This window comes from Ranitomeya imitator, chromosome 5, assembly GCF_032444005.1.
Source record: "Ranitomeya imitator isolate aRanImi1 chromosome 5, aRanImi1.pri, whole genome shotgun sequence".
Taxonomy (NCBI): domain Eukaryota; kingdom Metazoa; phylum Chordata; class Amphibia; order Anura; family Dendrobatidae; genus Ranitomeya; species Ranitomeya imitator.
Genome location: NC_091286.1, coordinates 73,397,731 through 73,421,019, shown reverse-complemented (window position 1 = coordinate 73,421,019; position 23,289 = coordinate 73,397,731).

The following is a 23,289-nucleotide window of genomic DNA, read 5'->3' as shown; positions in this document are numbered from 1 at the left end:
TATTTTTCTAAGGTTTGGTTTTAAAAATAAAGTGACATTTTATTTCCTATTTCTTTCAAGTACTGTCTAGTTACTTTTTACTATTTGTAAATTCTTCATACACGAGACTGTATTCGTTAAATCATTATTTCATTTATTTTATCTTGGTGGTAATTTAGTAATTGCCGTAATAGTTATTGCAGAGATATTCAGAATTAATATTTGTATTGTGTGTTAAAGGGGTTTTATAATCTTCTTTCTTCAGAAGCGCACCGCTCCCCTGCCTCGTAGTTTTCTGCTTGCCATGGAGCGGTGTGCTCCTGAAGATTGACGGTTCGGGCCAACTGCACAATTGCACTATTAGTCCGAACTGTGGGCTTCCTCTGCTGTAAGCAAAGGCAGATTTTCCTGTGAAGCATCATGGAAGCGCAAGTGACTGAAGCCCGCCAGATTCACCAATCCATCCTGTAGGGCTGCTGTAGGGCAGCGCTTACAAGCTCTAAAGCAAAGCGCTTCCAAAGGGCAATCCTAGGAAACTGGCCACAAATGATGGACTGCGGAGCTGGCTGGGAACCTAGGCAAAGAGAAGTAAACTATACAATTGAGAACAGAAAGTATTTTTGTATCGAGTCAAATTGCAAAGTTGCTTGTATGACGCACATCCAGCAACGTGAGAATAACCCTTTAACAACTCAGGATCAGATTTAGATATGCTGAGCATTTCTTTGCATCACATGTGATTAGAAAATTAAAGGGATTCTACGATTTTAAAAACTAATTTTCCTGTATCCTTTCACTACAGAAGACCTGTCTTGCCCTCCATTACACAGACTTTACATTGATATGATTGGCCATTGTGTAATAATTAATTTCTTCGGTGGTGGTGCCGCAGGGAAATTGAACTTGGTTATAAATTACAGTGGCTTGCAAAAGTATTCACCCACTAGTTTTTTTTACCTATTTTGTTACACTACAACCTGTGTTTAAATATTTTTGTAATCCGATTTATGTGTGATGCGTCAGCACTAAATAAGTTGATGAAGCGAGAAAAATATAGGCAAAAATTAAATTTATGGGATCAAATAACTAAAAATTGGCATGTGCATATATATTCACCCCCTTTGCTATGAAGTTCCTAAAAATTTCTGGTGCAAGCAATTCCCTTCATAAGTCACATGCTTAGTGAAAGGAAGTCCCCCTGTGTGCAGTCTAAATGTCACATGTTCTGTCAGTATATACACTTTACCTTTTCTGAAAGGCTGCAACAGCAGTTTTTTACAACAGAGTATTTTTGACCTCACTGTGCTCTTTAGTGTCTTCAAGTTTCTTGGTGGTGTGTGAACAGGTTCTACAGACTTGTTCATTGTGTAAGTAGCCCATGAGTTTCTGGTTCTGCAACAGCAGTAAGCAAGAGGCACCACTAACTTAACAACATCATGAGGACAAAGGAGATCTCCAAACAAGTCAGGGACAAAGTTGTTGAGAAGTACAAATCAGGGTTGGGTTAAAAAAATATCCCAATCTCTGATGATCCTCTGGAGAACCATCAAATCCATTATCAAATGGAAAGAACATGGTGCCACAACAATTCTGCCAAGGGAAGGTCGCCCACCCAAACTGTCAGCCCAGGCAAGGAGGGCATTAATCAGAGAAGCAGCACAGAGACCAAAGGTAACCCTGAAGGATCTACAGAGTTCCCAAGCAGAGACAGGAGTATCTGTCCATACAACCACAATAAGCCATACAATGGAGGTGGCCTTTATGGGCAGAAACAAGCATTTACTTACACAAAAAAATTGTAAGGCTCCTTTTGTGTTAGTCAAAAGACATGTCGGAGACTCCCCAAATGTATGGAGAAAGGTGCTAAAGTCAGATTAGATCAACATTTTTTGGCCACCAAGGTAAATGCTATGTCTTGCACCAAAGCAACACAGCTCATCACTCCAAGAACACCATCCCCACAGTGAAACGTGATGGCATCATCATCATGCTGTGGGGATGTTTTTCAGCAGCAGGGACATGGAAAATGGTCCGAGTAGAGCGGAAGATGTATGGTGCTAAATACAGGGCTATTCTTGAGCAAAACTTGTTTCAATCTCAGTAATTTGAGACTGGGACATAGGTTCACCTTCCAGCAAAACATAATGCTAAAGCAACACTCGAGTGGTTTAAGGGGAAAAATGTAAATGTTTTCGAGTGACCTAGTCAAATTGCAGACCTTAATCCAATTGAGAATTTGTAGTAAAGGCCCCGTCACACATAGCGACGCTGCAGCGATACCGACAACGATCCGGATCGCTGCAGCGTCGCTGTTTGATCGCTGGAGAGCTGTCACACAGACAGCTCTCCAGCGACCAACGATCCCGAGGTCCCCGGTAACCAGGGTAAACATCGGGTAACTAAGCGCAGGGCCGCGCTTAGTAACCCGATGTTTACCCTGGTTACCATCGTTAAAGTAAAAAAAACAAACGCTACATACTTACCTACCACTGTCTGTCCCCGGCGCTCTGCTTCTCTGGTCTGGCTGTGAGCACAGCGGCCAGAAAGCAGAGCGGTGACGTCACCGCTCTGCTTTCCGGCTGCCCGCCGCTCACAGCCAGACCAGAGAAGCATAGCGCCGGGGACAGACAGCGGTAAGTAAGTATGTAGCGTTTGTTTTTTTTACTTTAACGATGGTAACCAGGGTAAACATCGGGTTACTAAGCGCGGCCCTGCGCTTAGTTACCCGATGTTTACCCTGGTTACCAGCGAAGACATCGCTGAATCGGCGTCACACACGCCGATTCAGCGATGTCAGCGGGACCTCAACGATCAAAAAATGGCCCAGGCCATTCCGACATGACCAGCGATCTCACAGCAGGGGCCTGATCGCTGGTACGTGTCACACATAGCGAGATCGCTACTGAGATCGCTGTTGCGTCACAAAACTTGTGACTCAGCAGCGATCTCGCTAGCGATCTCGCTATGTGTGACGGGGCCTTAAGACTTGAAGATTGCTGATCACCAGAGGAAACCATCTAACTTGAAGGAGCTGGAGCAGTTTTGCCTTAAAGAATAGGCAAAAATCCCAGTGGCCGGATGTGGAAAGCTCATAGAGACTTGTCCAAATCAACTGGCACAGCTATAATTGCCACAAAAAAAGGAGGCTGTACAAAGTACCGACTTTAGATGGATGAATAGTTATGCACACTGAAGATTTCAGTTATTTTGTCCTATTTTTTGCTTGGTTCACAATAAAAAGAAAAATAAATGTCCTCAGTTGTAGGCATGTTCTTTATATGAACTGATGCCAACGCTCAAAAAACCCGAAAAATTCTGAAGGGGTGAATACTGTCACAAGCCACGATACATCTGATTACTGCAGCTCCCAAAGTGGAATATGTAATAAGTTATAAGTTTATCATCAAGGGCTTTTATAAAATATAAGGATTGTCGAAAATTGAGAAGCCTTTAATCTTTAAATCCCAAAGAACTTGACAATAAAATCCCCTTGTTTACATCTTTAAATACAGCTATAAAAAGAAGTGATCCCCAATTCATCTAAGTGTTTATGCCAGAATTCTCTTGAAAATTCCCCCAAAATTGTTATTTGTGTCGATGATATGCCACTTTCGGCCTGATCCATCAATGTGGGCGGATCAGGGACATTGTGTGGCACCGCCCGCTAAATAAATTCTTCAAAAAGTCTGGAATACATTACGCCAAAATAATTACTCCAGTTCCCGATAAGATGCACCAGACTCGCTGAACCACTGATAAGATGCGCTGAATTCACTTCTTAATGAATCCAGCACATCTCTTACTCCTCCATGCCCCTCATTAGGACTGGCGTCTTTTTCTCCCTTGTAATGATGTAATAAGAGTACTATTTAGATTAAAATCTATAATAGTAATAGTATTCTAGTCTATGTTTTTGCATTGGGAATAGTGTTGAGCGGACTTTCTCATATAAGGTGTTATCTGAGCATGTTCGGGTGCTAACAATATCTTCAGCGTGCTTGAATACTATATTTGAGTTGCCATGGATGTTCGACAGACGGAGCAAATGTAGGCAATGCCTAACAGGCAACCTCTGCATGTGTTGTGGCTGTTGAACATCCGTGAGACATGCAGCCGCGGCGACTCGAACATAGATAGATTGTACACAGCGAAGCTTCACGACACCTTGACTTTAGGGGAGCTTGACCACACTGCCCAATTGTTAGTCTGACTAATAAAAATGTGTTGCTACACTATTGAATCTATTATCGATTGAGCTGTGTTGCTATGTTATTAAATCTGACGGTGATGGATAAGTTGCTATATAATTAAAATCTGACAGAGCTGGTAACATCCAGCACTGACAGGGATGTGCGCTGCACGCTTATCTAATACCTCACAAAATTCGATGTACAGGTTCAGATTTCTTGAAGTTAGCTGTCATTTCCCTTCGGATGAGTATTTATTTGCCAACATTCGCTTCGCTGAAGTTAATAGTGAAAATGGAGGTTTCTCCTCCATTCCAACCATGCAGCCAAGCTGTATTTGACTGTTGCCATCAAAGTATGTTACAAAGGCCCGATGTCAACCCACTATTTGGAGTTTTGGGCCATAATATCACAATTGTTCAAATTCATCAAAATGTTTATTCCAGGCGTAAAACACTTGAAAAATCATGAAATGTTTGTGCAACGAGAGGTTTCCCAAACAGGTCGCACCTTTTGGTGTTTTCATTCCAATTTCGGGCAGTTCTGCCAAATTAGGCTGGACAGTGCATGGTGGCGCCCGCTTCTCTAGTTTATGACGAGGTGTGGCATACCTTACTCCAGAAATCTTACTCATGGAGGCACATGCTAATTTTCAGAAGCACCTGATTAATTAAAAAGTGTGAAAGTATCAGGCGCCTCTTATTCCAACATGGCCCCTTATCAAGACTGGCCTGAAAAATGCGCTCTTGATGAATCGGGGCCAATGTCTTTCAAAAATGTAATTACCAATTTATTTTGCTAGGACACCATGCATTTGACCACATAGTGTACTGTAAAATGGGCAAAACATTTCAAGTGCAGCGAAATTGCAAAAAACAGTGAAATGCCACATTGCTTTTTTTTTCTTAGTTCACCATGGTCACTATATGGTAAAACTGACCCGGCAATATGATTCCCCAGGTCAGTACGAGTACGCAGATACCAAACATATATAGTTTATTTTTTATTTTAGTGGCAAAAAAAAATTCTGAAACTTGAATGAGAAAAAGTTTTTGTGTTTGTCGCCATTTTCTGAGACCTGTAGCGTTTTCATTTTTCTGGATCTGGGGCTGAGTGAGGGCTTATTGTTCACAACTTGAGCTGATGTTTTTAATGATACCATTTCTAAAAGGTCAGAATAGATTAAAAAAATAAATTACACCTTATTGATCTTTCACTGTATTCATTCTGACACCTCTTGGTTCCCTATTGGTATTTTCTTTTTGATCTCTATGGACACACAGAAAATGACAGATTAGTCAATCACTTATTGATCTGTCTCAGCCAATGATTGACTACAACAGTCACATGTGCCAGTGCTGAAAAGTAGATGCCAGCAAGAGCCCAGCCATGAGATTCTGAAGCTATTCTCTCTAGCAACCATCCTAGCACAGATACTTTAAAACAAGACAAACCATGAAACTACCACCACAGATGGTAGAAGATTTTTATGCTTTAATGCAGTGTTTCTTTCTCCAAAAATAACAAATTTTATAAACCAAAAAGCTCTATTTTATTGGTAAAATAAAACAAATTGGAGCTGAAGTAAATTTTTTGTGAAAAAAAGTTAAATGTTCATTTTTATTTAAACATTCCAAAAATTCCTGTGAAACACCTGAAGGGTTAATAAACTTGAATGTGGTTTTGAGCACCTGGAGGGGTGTAGTTTTTAGAATGGTGTCACACTTGGGTATTTTCTATCATATAGACCCCTCAAAATGACTTCAAATGAGATGTGGTCCCTAAAAAAAAATGGTGTTGAAAAAATGAGAAATTGCTGGTCAACTTTTAACCCTTATAACTCCCTAACAAAAAAAAAAATTTGGTTCCAAAATTGTGCTGATGTAAAGTAGACATGTGGGAAATGTTACTTATTAAGTATTTTGTGTGACATATCTCTGTGATTTAAGGGCATAGAAATTCAAAGTTGGAAAATTGCGAAATTTTCAAAATTTTCAACAAATTTCCATTTTTTTCACAAATAAATGCAGGTAATATCAAAGAAATTTTACCACTATCAAGTATAATATGTCACGAGAAAACAGTGTCAGAATCACCGGGATCCGTTGAAGCGTTCCAGAGTTATAACCTCATAAAGGGACAGTGGTCAGAATTGTAAAAATTGGCCCAGTCATTAACGTGCAAACCATCCTTGGGGGTAAAGGGGTTAAATAAAGAGATACTGCATTTCACTCAGATTTCTGAGAGTATGTCCCCACAGTCAGTAAAAGCTGTGGGATGGACGCTGCGTACATCCACATCATCCAACCCGCAATGGCCAGTTGTTACAGCATAGTGGATGGGATTTCAAGAAATTCCATGTCCACTATGCGTGCACCGGCGCCTGCGGCTTCCCTGCTGAGACAGACATGTGGCACATCTTTCCAGACCGCAGCATGTCTATCTTGTGGAGATGCTCAGTCTCCACAAGATAAATATCACTGTTCCAATATATAGGGTGTGGTGATTCCGCAAGCGTTCAATGAACAACTGCATTTAAAAGCCAGCAGCGCTTTGGACACAGCGGACATATGCTGCATCCAAAGAGCTGCCGATTACTGACCGTGGGGATGTAACCTAATACCAGTTGCTGTTTTGTTACAGCATATGTAGGTTAATTATGTTAATGCTCCTACATAGGCTGGTGACTGTGTGTGTGTGTCTGTTTAATATTATATGAGGGTATCTGGCTGAAGAGGTTGAACAATTACATCACTTTTTTTATAATATATATTTATTTATCTTACAAATAAGCATGAAAATCCTCATCAAATCAGCATCAAAAACGCATCAAATCCACTTGGAATTTCAACTGCGTTTTCTGGCAAGAGAGAATCCACACAGAATTATACAGAAGCATATCTGCAAAGTGCGCACATAGGCACACCAGTTGAGGTGTATCCTCTAAGCCCCAGGTTTGGGTGGGCACATGGACCTCAGGCATTGATGCAGCAAGTGTGAGTGTGTGGACCCACTGCGCCACTGGCCAGTCTTACCATGGATGGGTGTAGCTAAGTTAACACCTGGTGTTCACTAGAGCATCTGATATTGAGCATAGGCTTGGGTCGTCGATAGTCACCAGGTACCACTCCAGGGCAGTTCCTGATGACAGCAGCTGACCTGCAGGTCAGGGCACACATACAAAGCACAGGGCGCGAAGACAGATGTAGTCAGACAGTCTGAGTTTGGAGCCGGCAGCACAGGCTTTAAATACAAAGCCGAGGTCACAAGCTGAGAGGTCAGATAAAACAAGTCAAGTCAGTAAGAGGAACATAAACACAATAATGCATCTTGACAGGAACCTAGTAACAAACTGAAGCAAGGACCTAAGCTCAGTCAAGGTATGGAGGGATAGCTGCCTAATATACCCACTGCTGACAATAAATAGGCTAGAGAAGCAAAACTCTGCAGGACACAGTGGTTTTAAATTCCTGCGGAGTCTAGTCGTTCTCCCTTTAGCCGGTTGGAGACTCTCCAGCAACAGGAGGATGTAGCAGTGCTGGAAATGCTGCACAAGGCAGCTCAGTGAGATGGTCTGACATTGGGAGGATCAGAGCGATGCACGCAGTGAGTAAGACAGCCCTTACAAACCATGCAAGTCACTGACATGACAGTAACCTCCCCTTACGCCTTCTCTTTTGGCCAGACCGATGGAGAAACCTCTCAAGAATTGTAGAAGTGCAGATGTTCTCAGCTGGCTCCCAAGATCTTTATTTCATGGCGCTTTACATGTGAAAAGGGGTATACATAACAAAAAACAAGTACAATAATCTTGAACAAAATAAGTTACCAACTGAGACAGGAGGAGAGGACCCTGCCCGCGAGGGCCCACAATCTGCTATTGCTGATTTTATTATACCATCTTGGTGCAGATACTTAACTTCCGTTATTGCATTTTAATGCAATGTGCGGTGACCAAAAAAACGTAATTCTGGCGTTTTTATTTTTTTTCTCACTACGCCGTTTAGCGATCAGGTTATTCCTTTTTTTATTGATAGATTAGGTGATTCTGAACGTGGCGATACCAAATATGTGTATTTTTTATTTTTTTATTGTTTTATTTTGAAAGGGGGGTGATTTAAACTTTTATACTTTTTTATTTTTTTCATATTTTTTAAAACATTTTTTTTTAGATGCTTCAATAGCCTCCATGGGAGGCTAGAAGCTGGCACTACTCGAACGGCTCAGTTACATAGGAGCGAAGGTCAGATCGCTCCTATGTAGCTGAATTCCTGCATTGCTATGAGTGCCGACCACAGGGTGGTGCTCATAGCAATTCGGCATCAATAACCATAAAGGTCTTAAAGAGATCTTGGGTTGTTATACCGACGCATTGCTGACCCCCGATCATGTGACGGGGTCAGCGATGCGCGCATTTCCAGCCCAATGGCCAAAAGCGTTAGTTAAATGCCCCTGTCAGCGTTTGACAGCAGCATTTAACTAGTTAATAGCGGCAGTTGAATCGTGATTCCACCCACGGCTATTGAGGGCACATGTCAACTGTTCAAGACAGCTGACATGTCCTGGCTTTGATGCGGGATCACCGCCGGAGCCCACATCAAAGCAGGGGAACTGATATCGGATGTACTATCCCATCCGAGGTCAGAAAGGGGTTAAAAATGGCAAAAAAGCATGTTTTGGGTTGTTTTTTGTTTTTTTGTTTTTTTTTACAAATTTCCGAAAAAAAATTTGACTACTTAAACAAGACATTATGCAGGTTTGGAATTGCCATAATTGTACCCTCTTGGAGACGTATTGTCAGGACATTTCTACCATATAATGAATGCTGTAAATAAACCCCGTCCCCACCCATGAAAATACAATTAGAGATGTATGCTGGTTTTTTTTGCTATTTTAGCCAGTATACTTTTCCTACTTTCCAGTATATCGCATGACAAAATTAATGTTGTCATTCTAACGTTCATCTCGTCCCTCAAAAAAATAAGTCCTCTCAATGCTACATCTATCTACTATATAATTGTCTAAGGGTCACTTCCGTCTTTCTGTCTGTCCTTTCTGTCACGGATATTCATTGGTCGCGGCCTCTGTCTGTCATGGAATCCAAGTCACTGATTGGTCTCGCCAGCTGCCTGTCATGGCTGCCATGACCAATCCGCGACGGCCACAGTCCGATTAGTCCCTCCCTACTCCCCTGCAGTCAGTGCCCGGCGCCCGCTCCATACTCCCCGCAGTCACCGCTCACACAGGGTTAATGCCAGCTGTAACGGACCGTGTTATGCCGTGAGTAACGCACTCCGTTACCGCCGCTATTAACCCTGTGTGACCAAGTTTTTACTATTGATGCTGCCTATGCAGCGTCAATAGTAAAAGGATCTAATGTTAAAAATAATAACAAAAATAAAAAATCATTATATACTCACCTTCCGCCGCCTGTCCCGCTCCTCGCGATGCTCTGGTAACCGCTCCATGCAAGCGGCAGGTTCCGGTGGCAAGGATGGTATGCGACAAGGACCTGCCATGACGTCACGGTCATGTGACTGCGACCTCATCACAGGGCCTCTGCAAGAAGGACCTGCCATGACGTCACGGTCATGTGACCGCGACATCATTACGGGTCCTGCGCTACCAACCCTGGGACTGGAAGCTGCCGAGTGCACCGCACACACAGGCGACATGACTACAAGGGCTCCCTCGGAAGGTGAGGATATGTTTATTTTTTAACCTGTGACATACGTGACTGGGCAATACTATGTGGCTGGGCAATATACTACGTGGCTCTGTGCTGTATACTACGTCACTGGGCAATATACTACGTGGCTGGGCAATATACTACGTCACTGGGCAATATACTACATGGCTGGGCAATATACTACGTCACTGGGCAATATACTATGTCACTGGGCAATATACTACGTGGCTGGGCAATATACTATGTGATTGGGCAATATACTACGTGGCTGGGCAATATACTACGTGGCTGGGCAATATACTACGTGGCTGGGCAATATACTATGTGACTGGGCAATATACTACGTGATTGGGAAATATACTACGTGGCTGGGCAATATACTGCGTCACTGGGCAATATACTACGTGACTGGGCAATATACTACGTGGCTGGGCAATATACTACGTGGCTGGGCAATATACTACGTGGCTGGGCAATGTACTACGTGACTGGGCAATATACCACGTAGCTGGGCAATATACTACGTGACTGGGCAATATACTACGTGGCTGGGCAATATACTACGTGACTGGGCAATATACTACGTGGCTCTGTGCTGTATACGCATGTAGAAAAGCCGCGGAGACACCATCACGTGTTTCTCAACGCAAGCAACAAATAGCCAGGTCTTTCACCGGGAAGGAACAACCACGGGAAGGGCAGCATCCAAAAAGGAAAACCACCTATGCCAAAACATGGTATCCATCCACAGACAGCTGTTTCGGGGTATTTGCCCCTCATCAGTGTGGAGTAGGAAACTGGCTATTAGGAGCAGTGCCTAGTAAAAGGACTAGAAACATAAGGATGAATGACCTCAGGGAGATCAAAACATCCAACACTGAGGAGACACCATCACGTGTTTCTCAACGCAGTGATTCCAGAACACTGCCCCCATCCCTTATGGGAAATATGCAAATGCAAGTAGAAAAGCCGCGGAGACACCATCACGTGTTTCTCAACGCAAGCATGATGGGGGCAGTGTTCTGGATCACTGCGTTGAGAAACACGTGATGGTGTCTCCGCGGTGTAGGATGTTTTGATCTCCCTGAGATCATTCATCCTTATGTTTATCTGTGCTGTATACTACATTGCTGGGCAATATACTACGTGGCTCTGTGCTGTATACTACGTCGCTGGGCAATATACTACGTGGCTCTGTGCTGTATACTACGTAACTGGGCAATATACTACGTGGCTGGGCAATATACGACATGGCTGGGCAATATACTACGTGGCTGGGCAATATACTACGTGACTGGGCAATATACTACGTGACTGGGCAATATACTACGTGGCTGGGCAATATACTACGTGGTTCGGCAACATACTACGTGGGCTGTGCAATATACTACGTGGCTTGGCAATATGCTACGTGGTTGGGCAACATGCTACGTGGGCTGTGCAATATACTACGTGGGCTGTGCAATATACTACGTGGGCTGTGCAATATACTACGTGGGCTGTGCAATGTACATACATATATACATATTCTAGAATACCTGATGCGTTAGAATCGGGCCACCATCTAGTGGAAATATAAAATAGATACGGCTCTTGGAAGAAGGGGATAAAAAAACCAAGGCGCAAAAGTGGCAGATCGCCCAGTTGGGAAGGAGTTTAAACTTTTATTTCTGGATTGATTCATTTACTAGTAGAATTGTTGCACATAATACATATACTTTCTACTTTATCCTATGAAACCATGATGTGGCTATAAAAGGTCCTTTTTTTTTTTTTCTTACATGTCCTAAAGTGGATGTAGCCGTGACATCGCGTGAAAATGTCACACTTGGATAATGTCTTTCCCTAGCAGATCACTATATAAGAGAACACATGATCATTTAGTAAAAGCAAAGTGAAGACAAGAGAGTTAATTGAGCTGCCGTCCAAAAAAAAAACTCTGTGTGCCCATTATAGAACAGCAATCGCTGTCCTTGGTGCTGAACACTTCACTGAACCACTAATTGTAGGCAGGAAATATAATTTCTTACTAAACATTTACAAAGGCCTCGGTCATTATCATGTTAAATGAAAAGGTTGCCATGACAATCGGTGAAAGCATGTAAAAGTACCACACAGGAAAAACAGCAGTGTCTTCTGATGAATGAGTCCTAAAAGAGGCTCAGATCACTTTGTTAGGATTCATCTCAATATTTTAAATGGTGACTGTGATTTCAACAAATATTGCATAAGTCAATAATACACGTTTAGGAGAAATTTTGTAATATATCCTATTAAAGAAATATGCTACGCTTTCCTGGCCACTTTTCTTCCCTTCTCCAGCTGCAGTAATTATTCACTCTGAAAAAAAGCTAAAATCTGTCCTACTCAGGGAAAAGATGGACCAGATCACTTAAGGATCAAATTACAACTGTCCATTGAAGTCTATGCAGAGGCAAAGAGTAGAATGACAGAAAACTGCACAGACTGTTTTCTACTCAGTATTTTATCTCAACCCACTTCTGGATACATGACCCTCTGCTCAGTACTGCTGTATTCTTTCATGTGTAGGAAGATGTATTCCCAGTGATCTGATCTAATACTGGAGATATGAGAGTGCTGAAGAAAGGAGAAGTCACTCACACTGCTGTCCGCCTTATCTGATCTAATACTGGAGTTACCAAGGGTGCTGAGGTAAGAAGAGGCTGCTCACACTGCTGTCCACCCTGTCTATCTGATCTAATACTAGAGATATCAGGGGTGCTGAGGTAAGAAGAGGCTGCTCACACTGCTGTCCACCCTGTCTATCTGATCTAATACTAGATATATCAGGGATGCTGAGGTAAGAAGAAGCTGCTTGCACTGCTGTCCACCCTGTCTATCTGATCTAATACTAGAGATATCAGGGGTGCTGAGGTACGAAGAGGCTGCTCACACTGCTGTCCACCCTGTCTATCTGATCTAATACTAGAGATATCAGGGATGCTGAGGTAAGAAGAAGCTGCTTGCACTGCTGTCCACCCTGTCTATCTGATCTAATACTAGACTTATCAGGGGTGCTGAGGTAAGAAGAGGCTGCTCACACTGCTGTCCACCCTGTCTATCTGATCTAATACTAGAGATATCAGGGATGCTGAGGTAAGAAGAAGCTGCTTGCACTGCTGTCCACCCTGTCTATCTGATCTAATACTAGACATATCAGGGGTGCTGAGGTAAGAAGAGGCTGCTCACACTGCTGTCCACCCTGTCTGTCTGATCTATTACTTGAGATATCAGGGATGCTGAGGTAAGAAGAAGCTGCTTGCACTGCTGTCCATCCTGTCTATCTGATCTAATACTGGAGTTACCAGGGGTGCTGAGGTAAGAAGAGGCTGCTCGCACTGCTGTTCACTCTGTTTATTTAATCAAATACTAGAGATATCAGGGATGCTGCAGTAAAAAGAAGCTGCTCACACTGCTGTCCACCCTGTCTATCTGATCTAATACTAGAGATATCAGGGATGCTGAGGTAAGAAGAAGCTGCTTGCACTGCTGTCCACCCTGTCTATCTGATCTAATACTAGAGATATCAGGGATGCTGGGGTAAGAAGAAGCTGCTCGCACTGCTGTCCACCCTGTCTATCTGATCTAATACTAGAGATATCAGGGGTGCTGAGGTAAGAAGAGGCTGCTCACACTGCTGTCCACCCTGTCTATCTGATCTATTACTTGAGATATCAGGGATGCTGAGGTAAGAAGAAGCTGCTCGCACTGCTGTCCACCCTGTCTATCTGATCTAATACTAGAGATATCAGGGATGCTGAGGTAAGAAGAGGCTGCTTGCACTGCTGTCCACCCTGTCTATCTGATCTAATACTAGAGATATCAGGGATGCTGAGGTAAGAAGAAGCTGCTTGCACTCCTGTCCACCCTGTCTATCTGATCTAATACTAGAGATATCAGGAATGCTGAGGTAAGAAGCTGCTTGCACTGCTGTCCACCCTGTCTATCTGATCTAATACTAGAGATATCAGGGGTGCTGAGGTAGAAGAGGCTGCTCGCACTGCTGTCCATCCTGTCTATCTGATCTAATACTGGAGTTACCAGGGGTGCTGAGGTAAGAAGAAGCTGCTCGCACTGCTGTCCACCCTGTCTATCTGATCTAATACTAGAGATATCAGGGATGCTGAGGTAAGAAGAAGCTGCTTGCACTGCTATCCACCCTGTCTATCTGATCTAATACTAGAGATATCAAGGATGCTGAGGTAAGAAGAAGCTGCTTGCACTGCTGTCCACCCTGTCTATCTGATCTAATACTAGAGATATCAGGGATGCTGAGGTAAGAAGAGGCTGCTCACACTGCTGTCCACCCTGTCTATCTGATCTAATATTGGAGATACCAGGAGTACTGAGGTAGAAGAAGCTGCTCGCACTGCTGTCCATCCTGTCTATCTGATCTAATACTGGAGTTACCAGGGGTGCTGAGGTAAGAAGAGACTGCTCACACTGCTGTTCAATCTGTCTATTTAATCTAATACTAGAGATACTGGTGATGCTGAGGTGAGAGGAGGCCACTCAAACTGTAATCTCCCTCTTCAACTCCTGACCTCCTCTCCTTGCCCCTGCTATGTACTTTGCAGTCATGTAGAATTGTAGTTTTAACTATGACTCATGGAGGGAAAATTGACCTCCTGTTTCTTCATAGCGCTTAGATACACTTTATTGATCCCGGGGGAATGAGCGGACTCGTGGAAGTTTGGGTTTTGGTACCCTACCTGAACTTTATTCAAAATTTTGGTCCTGGTACCAGAACTTTACCAGAACCTGGACCCCATTGAAAACAAAGAGGACTCGAACTTTTGAGCTGGAAAATTCTGTCTCTGCAACGAACTTCCCCCGCAACTTCCAACATTGAAATGAAATTAACCCCGAACTTTTAATTTCAGAATCACTCATCTCTACTTAGAAGGATTCAGTCTGTTTTTAGTCACTTAATGTCATGGACCTAATGGAAAAGAGAAGATTTAGCTGAGTAGAAAGGCAAAATGAGTAATTGTAAAGACACAGTGCTGTATAATATGATGACTGCCATATATTGCAAGGATACAAATTTTAATGAGAGGAGTGCTTCTTTAAGAATTTTTTAGTGTTTACACTAAAAAGTCATCATGTTTTAGCATAAAAAATACGTTTTATATGATTTCAAGAATATAAATATATTGTGGTACTTTAACTCACTTGGCGATGCATGGAGATAGAAAACAGGAAAACTGTCTTTTAGTCTTCAGTTGAGTATTAAGTGGCAGCATAAACCAACAAGAAGGGGAAAGTAAACCCAGCCCTTTGGGCAAAAACAGGAAAACAATGAAGAAAGCAAAATGCTGTAACAGAGTCCATGCGTTGCGGGTAATATCCCGCTCTGGAGCAACACAGGTTCTGTCTTTCCTCCACAAGACACAAAAAACTGGAGAATCCTCTCTCCAGTGTTGCTGAACAAGGCCATTTAAACCCCAGACCATGTGACTCTTCCCCCATGTGACTGAACATACAAGACCACTCATCATCTCCCTCGATCAGGGGCTCCATGCAAGATCTCACCCCATGGGGTCAAAATGATCAGAAGAATGGTGAGTAAAAATCCCAGAACCACACGGGGGGACCTAGTGAATGACCTGCATAGAGCTGGGACCACCGTAACAAAGGCTACCATCAGTAACACACTACGCCGCCAGGGACTCAGATCCTGCAGTGCCAGACGTGTCCCACTGCTTAACCCCTTCACGATATGCCCACATCAAAGCCGGGACATGTCAGCTGTTTTGTACAGCTGACATGTGCGCACAATAGCGGCAGGTGGAATCGAGATCCGCCTGCCGCTATTAACTAGTTAAATGTCGCTGTCAAACACTGACAGTGGCATTTAATTACCGCTTCCGGCAATCGGGCCAGAAATGCGCTCATCGCCAACCCCATCATGTGATCGGGGGCCAGCGATGCATCGGCATGACAACCTGAGACCGCAATGGTTGTTGATGCCGGCTTGCTGTGAGCGCTCAAAGCAAATCTGTAATTCAGTTGCATAGGAGCGATCTGATGATCGCTCCTATGTAGCAGAGCCGATCCAGTTGTCCCAGCTTCTAGCCTCCCATGGAGGCTATTGAAGCATGGCAAAAGTTTTAAAAAAATGTTTTAAAAAATATGAAAAAAATGAATATATAAAATCACCCCCCTTTTGCCCCATTCAAAACAAAACAATAAAAAAAATCAAACATACACATATTTGGTATCGCCGCATTCAGAATCGCCGATCTATCAATTAAAAAAAGGATTAATCTGATCGCTAAATGGCGTAGCGAGAAGAAAATTGAAAACGCCAGAATTACGCTTTTTTTGGTCGCCGCGACATTGCATTAAAATGCAATAACGGGCGATCAAAAGAGCGTATCTGCACAAAAATTATATCATTAAAAACGTCAGCTCGACACGCAAAAAATAAGCCCTCACCCGACCCGAGATCCTGAAAAATGGAAACGCTACGGGTATCAGAAATGGTTTATGGTATCAGACATGTTTAGTGTCTATGAACTCATAATGATGTGGAGAATCACAATAGCAGGTCAGTTTTAGTATTTAGTGAACCTAGCAAAAAAGCCAAACAAAAAACAAGTGTGAGATTGCACTTTTTTTGCAATTTCACCACACTTGGATTTTTTTTCCTGTTTTCTAGTACAAGATATGGTAAAACCAATGGTGTTGTTTAAAAGTACAACTCGTCCAACAAAAAATAAGCCCTCACATGGCCATATTGACGGAAAAATAAAAAAGTTATGGCTCTGAAGGAGGGAAGCGAAAAACTAAAACGCAAAAATGAAAAAGGGCTGCGTCTTGAAGGGGTTAAGCCAGAACATGTCCGGGCCCGTCTGAAGTTCGCTAGAGAGCATTTGGATTATCCAGAAGAGTATTGGGAGAATGTCATATGGTCTGATGAAACCAAAGTAGTGCTGTTTGGTAGAAATAAAACTCGTTGTGTTTGGAGGAGACAGAATGCTGAGTTGCGTCCAAAGAACACTATTCCTACTGTGAAGCATGGGGGTGACAACATCATGCTTTCGGACTGATTCTCTGCAAACGGACCAGGATGACTGATCCGTGTACATGAAAGAATGAATGGGGCCATTTATTGTGAGATTTTGAGTGCAAACCTCCTTCCATCAGCAAGGGCATTGAAGATAAAATGTGGATGGGTCTTTCAGCATGATAATGATCCCTAGCACACCACCAGGGCAACAAAGGAGTGGCTTTGTCAGAAGCATATGAAGGTCCTGGAGTGGCCTACCCAGTCTCCAGATCTCAACCCTATAGAAAACCTTTGGAGGGAGTTGAAAGTCCGTATTGCCCAGTGACAGTCCCAAAACATCACTGCTCTAGAGAAGATCTGCATCGAAGAATTGGCCAACATACCACCAACAGTGTGTGCCAACCTTGTGAAGACTTGCAGAAAACGTTTGACCACTGTGAGATAACGTTTAACGTTTGACCACTTGAGATAAACTTTTGTTAATGACAAAATACTTATTTTCCACCATATTATGCAAAATAAATCTTGCCAAATCAGACAAGGTGATTTTCTAGATTTGTTTTCTCATTTTGACTCTCATAATTGTGGTCTACCTATGATGTCAATTACAGGCTACTCTCATCTTTTTAAGTAGGAGAACTTGCACAATTGGTCGCTGACTAAATACTTTTTTTCCCTCACTTTATTTTTGAGTAAAATGTAAATTGTTCTTTTATTCTATAAACTTCTGGGAACATGTCTCCAAATTTCCTAGCAATACATTTTGTATTTTTTTCTGACAAAGAAAAATAGTCAAAATCAAAACAAACAGTGTTTTCAGACCTCAAATAATGCAAAGAAAACATGTCCATAATCATTTAGCAACAACAATACTAATGTTTTAACTCAGGAAGAGTTCAGAAATCAATATTTTGTGGAATAACCATGATTTTTAATCACAGCTTTCATGTGTCTTGGCATGCTTTCCATCAGTCTTTCACACTGCTTCTGGCGCAAAAATGTAACTTGTAACTATCCATCATCATCTTGATTACATTCCAGAGGTTTTCAATGGGGTTCAGGTCTGGAGATTGGGCTGCCCATGACTGGTGGTCTCTTAGTTTTTGCCAGAGCTGTGTATATATATATATATATACACTGCTCAAAAATATAAAGGGAACACTTAAACAAGTGAATCAAACTTCTGTGAAATAAAACTGTCCACTTAGGGTACTTTCACACTAGCGTTTTTTTAAATCCGTCACAATGCGTCGTTTTGCAGAAAAAACGCATCCTGCAAAAGTGCTTGCAGGATGCGTTTTTTCCCCATAGACTTCTTTTGACGACGCATTTGCGATGGATTGGCACACTTCGCATCCGTCTTGCGACGGATGCGTCGTGCTTTGGCGGGCCGTCGGGAGAAAAAAACCCTACATGTAACGTTTTTTTCCGACGGACCGCTTTTTCCGACCGCGCATGCGCGGCCGGAACTCCGCCCCCACCTCCCCGCACCTTACAATGATGCAGCGGATACACCGGAAAAATGCATCCGCTGCACCCATTGTGCAATGCAGCAAACGCTAGCATCGGAATCTCTCCCCGACGCATTGCGACGGGGAGATTCCGACGCTAGTGTGAAAGAAGCCTTAGGAAGTAACAATGTTTGACAATCAGTTTCACATGCTGTTGTGCCAAAGGAATAGACAACAGATGGAAATTATTGGCAATTATCAAGACACACTCAATAAAGGAGTGGTTCTGCAGGTGGGGACCACAGACCACATCTCAGCATTAATGCTTTCTGGCTGATGTTTTGATCACTTTTGAATGTTGGTTGTGCTTTCACACTCGTGGTAGCATGAGACGGACTCTACAACCCACACAAGTGGCTCAGGTAGTGCAGCTCATCCAGGATGGCACAGCAATGCGAGCTTTGGCAAGGAGGTTTGCTGTGTCTGTCAGCGTAGTGTCCAGGAGACAGGCCAGTACACCAGGAGACATGGAGGAGGCCATGGGAAGGCAACAACCCATCAGCAGGACCGCTACCTCAGCATTTGTGCAAGAAGGAAAAGGAGAAGCACTGCCAGAGCTGTTGTGAATTCTGCTCTTGGGTTCCCTCCAGTGGTTGTTGGTGGGAATGCATTTGTCTCTGACTTGCAGTCCTGACTGGGATATTTAGGTGTGCTGGATCCTTTAGCCCTGGCCAGTTGTCAATGTTTCTTTGGAAGTATTGGTTCTCTGCCTGGCCTCACCTGCTTAGCTGCCAATCTCAGCAAAGATAAGTGTTTTGTTTTTTTATCTGTGGCCCACTGTTGTGTGCTTGTTTCAGTTTATTCCTGCTCTGTTTGTAGGATTCACTGGAGTTGCAGATATACGCTCCTACATCTTTAATTAGATGTAGGAAGTTTTTTTATATCCTGCTGTGGATTTTTTGAAGGGTTTTAATACTGACCGCACAGAACTCTGTCCTATCCTGTCCTATCTAGCTAGAGTGGCCTCCTGTGCTAAATCCTGTTTTTTCTGCCTGTGTATGTTTTTTCCTCTCCGACTCACGGCCAATATTTGTGGGGGGCTGTCTATCCTTTGGGGATTTTCTCTGAGGCAAGATAGTATTCCGATTTCCATCTTTAGGGGAATTTAGTCCTCCGGCTGTGACGAGGTGTCTAGGTGTGTTAGGTACACTCCACGGCTACTTCTAGTTGCTGTGTTAAGTTCAGGGTTGCGGTCAGTATAGTGGCCACTTTCTCCAGTGAAAGTTCTCATGCAGCTCCAAGGTAACCGGATCATAACAGTACAACTGGCCAACAATGAGTTAATTGCATCTCAGAAGAAGGGAGGAAAGATCTTGAGCCATTTTTTTTTCTCCAGTCTGTTTTGTCTTCTCCTCCCTCTTTATCTCTGGGTGGCTGAAGAGCCTTGTGCTAGCATGAATGTTCAGGAATTAGCTTCTCGTATAGACCAGCTTAATGCTAGAGTACAGGGTATTTCTGATTACATTGTTCAGACTCCTGCTTTAGAACCGAAGATACCTATTCCTGATTTTTTTTTTGGTGACAGGTCCAAATTTTTGAGTTTTAAAAACAACTGTAAACTGTTTTTTGCATTGAAACCTCGATCCTCCGGTGATTCCATTCAACAAGTTAAAATCATCATTTCCCTGCTGCGTGGTGATCCACAGGATTGGGCATTTTCCCTGGAATCTGGGGATCCTGCTTTGCTTAATGTAGACTCCTTCTTTCAGGCGTTAGGATTACTGTATGATGAACCTAATTCGGTGGATCAAGCTGAGAAGACCTTGTTGGCCCTGTCTCAGGGTCAAGAGGCGGCAGAATTGTATTGTCAGAAATTCAGAAAATGGTCTGTATTGACTAAATGGAATAATGATGCTTTGGCGGCAATTTTCAGAAAGGGTCTTTCTGAATCCGTTAAAGATGTTATGGTGGGGTTTCCCACACCCTCCAATCTGAGTGATTCTATGTCTCTGGCCATTCAGATTGACCGGCGCTTGCGGGAGCGCAGAACTGTGCGCGCTATGGCCTTATCCTCAGAGCAAATTCCTGAGCCTACGCAGTGTGATAGGATTCTGTCTAAAACAGAACGACAAGGTTTCAGACGTCTCAATAGGTTGTGTTATTATTGTGGCGACGCTTCCCATGTCATTTCTGTCTGCCCTAAGTGGACCAAGAGGATCGCCAGTTCATTTACCATCAGTACTGTACAACCTAAATTTCTGTTATTTGTGTCCTTGATCTGCTCATTGTCATCATTTTCTGTCATGGCGTTTGTGGATTCAGGCGCCGCCTTGAACTTAATGGACTTTGAGTTTGCCAGGCGTTGTGGTTTTCCCTTGCAGCCTTTGCAGAACCCTATTCCTTTAAGGGGCATTGATGCTACACCCTTGGCTAAAAATAAGCCCCAGTTTTGGACACAGGTGACCATGCGCATGGCGCCAGCCCATCAGGAAGATTGTCGATTTCTGGTGTTGCATAATTTGCATGATGCTATCGTGCTGGGTTTTCCATGGTTGCAGGTACATAATCCTGTTTTGGATTGGAAGTCCATGTCTGTGACTAGTTGGGGTTGTCAGGGGGGTTCATAATGATGTTCCTCTGATGTCTATCGCCCCTTCTCCCTCTTCTGAAATTCCGGAGTTTTTGTCTGATTTTCAAGATGTATTCGATGAGCCCAAGTCCAGTTTCCTTCCACCACACAGGGACTGCGATTGTGCTATTGACTTGATTCCAGGCTGTAAGTTTCCTAAGGGCCGACATTTCAACATCTCTGTACCTGAACATGCCGCCATGCGGAGCTATATTAAGGAGTCTTTGGAGAAAGGGCATATTCAGCCATCTTCTTCACCATTGGGAGCGGGGTTCTTTTTTGTTGCTAAAAAAGATGGTTCCTTAAGACCCTGTATTGATTATCTCCTCTTGAATAAGATCACGGTCAAGTTTCAATATCCTTTACCTTTGCTTTCTGATTTGTTTGCTAGGATTAAGGGAGCTAGTTGGTTTACTAAGATTGACCTTCGGGGGGCTTATAATCTTGTTCGTATTAAGCAGGGTGATGAATGGAAAACTGCGTTTAACATGCCCGAGGGCCATTTTGAATATCTTGTGATGCCATTTGGACTCTCTAATACTCCATCTGTTTTTCAGTCCTTCATGCATGATATCTTCCGGGATTATCTTGATAAATTCCTGATTGTATATTTGGACGATATTTTGATTTTTTCCGATGATTGGGAGTCTCATGTGCAGCAGGTCAGGATGGTATTTCAGATCCTTCGTGACAATGCCTTGTTTGTGAAAGGGTCTAAGTGTCTTTTTGGGGTGCAGAAGGTTTCCTTTTTGGGCTTTATTTTTTCTCCCTCGTCTATAGAGATGGATCCGGTTAAGGTTCGGGCCATTCATGATTGGATTCAGCCCACATCCATCAAGAGTCTTCAGAAATTTTGGGGTTTTGCTCATTTTTATCGCTGTTTCATTGCTAATTTTTCCAGCGTGGTTAAACCCTTGACTGATTTGACGAAGAAGGGTGCTGATGTGGCGAATTGGTCCCCTGCGGCTGTCTCTGCCTTTCAGGAACTTAAATGTCGATTTACTTCTGCTCCTGTGTTGCGTCAACCGGATGTTTCTCTTCCGTTTCAGGTTGAGGTTGACGCTTCTGAGATTGGGGCAGGGGCCGTTTTGTCTCAGCGGGATCCTGTTGGTTCCTTAATGAAACCATGTGCCTTCTTTTCCCGTAAGTTTTTGCCTGCTGAACGCAATTATGATGTCGGCAATCGGGAGTTGTTGGCTATGAAGTGGGCATTTGAGGAGTGGCGACATTGGCTTGAGGGAGCTAAGCACCGTATTGTGGTCTTGACCGATCATAAGAATCTGATTTACCTCGAGTCTGCCAAACGGTCGAATCCTAGACAGGCTTGATGGTCCTTGTTTTTTTCTCGTTTTGATTTCATAGTCTCGTACCTTCTGGGTTCTAAGAATATTAAGGCTGATGCCCTCTCTAGGAGTTTTTTGCCTGATTCTCCTGAGGTCTTGGAACCGGTCGGTATTCTGAAAGAAGGGGTGGTCCTTTCTGCCATTTCTCCTGATTTACGACTGGTTCTTCAGGAATTTCAGGCTGACAAACCTGACCGTTGTCCTGTGGGGAAACTGTTTGTTCCTGACAGATGGACTAGTAGAGTGATTTCTGAGGTTCACTGTTCCGTGTTGGCTGGTCATACTGGCATTTTTGGTACCAGAGACTTGGTTAGTAGGTCCTTTTGGTGGCCTTCTTTGTCGCGTGATATGTGTTCTTTTGTGCAGTCCTTGCCCAGGCGTATACTATGAAGGACAGAGAATGAACTTCAATCCTATATTGCAGCCAGCATGCAGCCAGTGGGTAAGGAAAGGGTGAATCAAAAACCCAAAAACCCCGCCTCCATGGCTGAAGATTGTTCCCTCCAAATTCAGGTGACAGTGTCCCTTTAAGAAGAACTGCTGTATTGTCGCCTTAATTCACATGCAACAAAACTACAACCTGGCAACAGAAGCAGTGCAGTCTATGAACTGCTTATTTCCACTCTTCCATAGATTTAAAGATGATTTTCTGTAGCAATAAAACCACTGCCTTAAAACAACCTTTTCCATTGGTATTTATTATGCTCCCTCATGTTTATTTTGCGACCAATGCAAGTATTAAACACAATTAAACACTTATACGTAGCCAAACCACCACCTGTACTCTGCATAAGGATTGTGGACTTTCCTGCAGGGTTCCTATCCCTGAAGACACGAATCATGTAATGTGAATTGCATCATTTATCTTTGTGCATATATTGTGTCATATGAATTGTGTAGTAGAGCTATAAGTAATGTATAGTGTAGGACGTGATAATGGAAGACTAGTGTATAAAATGGGTAGCGTAGACTAGT